At 38.3% G+C, this 1,116-nt stretch overlaps 1 protein-coding gene across 19 annotated transcripts in view; it reads left to right on the forward strand.

Annotated features, from left to right (window-relative positions):
* Positions 1-1,116, forward strand: part of LOC123517573 (calcium-dependent secretion activator-like) — a 1,686,808-nt gene that overhangs the window by 821,872 nt on the left and 863,820 nt on the right. The gene's annotated exons all lie outside the window — the stretch shown is intronic.

Genomic DNA, 1,116 nt, shown 5'->3' on the forward strand with positions numbered 1-1,116 from the left:
CTGGATTCAAGATTCTTTAACAACATCAGAGCAACCTCCTGCCGCGAAATAGCATCCATGAACGCTTGGAGGGACGGTGACAAGGTTGCTATCAGGTTGCTCTGAGGTTGCTAACACCACCTCTTGATGGTGTTACTGTCATATATGCATGTTCACAAACAATATTTTTATTAGCTTTTACAAACCTTCAAGAAAGGATTGTGATGCATTAGTGAATCTTACATGGAATACCATGAATGAGATGAGATCCACAGACAGCAGACTCTTCCTCGGTTGCTTTTTCTTCTTTGACTTTTGCTTATGTTACTTCATCATGATGTTTATGCCACTCCTTCATTGCCTTATGGATATCATATCTTAGCATTTATATATGCTCTCATGAGGATAACCTGACTATGACTGAGTGACAGTGAATTACTTATGAAAACCGCGGTATTTCATTAATTCACTATCACCAGTGCCACAATTGTTATCCTCATCATGAGCATTATGAATACTAAGATATGATATCCATTATAGCATAGAGGAGTGAAAACATCATGGGGAAAACAACACGCTAAATCACAAGAAGATCGAGTTGTACTCTCCACTTCGTCTGTGGCTGATCTCATCTCTGCTTTATTTTTTGGTATTCCATGTAAGATTTCACTTTATGCATTACAAAACAATCCTTTCTTCATTTAAAAATTAATAGAAATGTTGTTTTGTAAACATAAATGCGAGAATGAGAGAATTTGTACGTAGCTCCTCTAACTTCCAATGACTCATATGACATAAAAGTAGTGGTACACCGGTGGCCCAATATGCTGCCAAACGTGTATATAATATTTTTTAACCCATGTGGTATGTTGGGGACCAACCCAGAACGCATCCCCCCCATTTCCATTATTTTTCTATGGGAAAGTTACGTCTGCTTAACAAATTTTCGCTCTATGAACAGCTTTGACACCCCCTATCCTGTTCGTTAAGCGGAGTATTATTGTATAGAAAGAGATGCAACATTTCGGTGGTTAGGAGTTTTGATGAAACGAAAAGCTTTTGATTCTGCCCTCTGATAAAACTGTGAGTGGAATCCTCCAAACATGCAAAGAGTACTCCATACTAGGACAGATAACC

The sequence above is a fragment of the Portunus trituberculatus genome, chromosome 42 (genome assembly GCF_017591435.1).
Source record: "Portunus trituberculatus isolate SZX2019 chromosome 42, ASM1759143v1, whole genome shotgun sequence".
In the NCBI taxonomy this organism is placed as follows: domain Eukaryota; kingdom Metazoa; phylum Arthropoda; class Malacostraca; order Decapoda; family Portunidae; genus Portunus; species Portunus trituberculatus.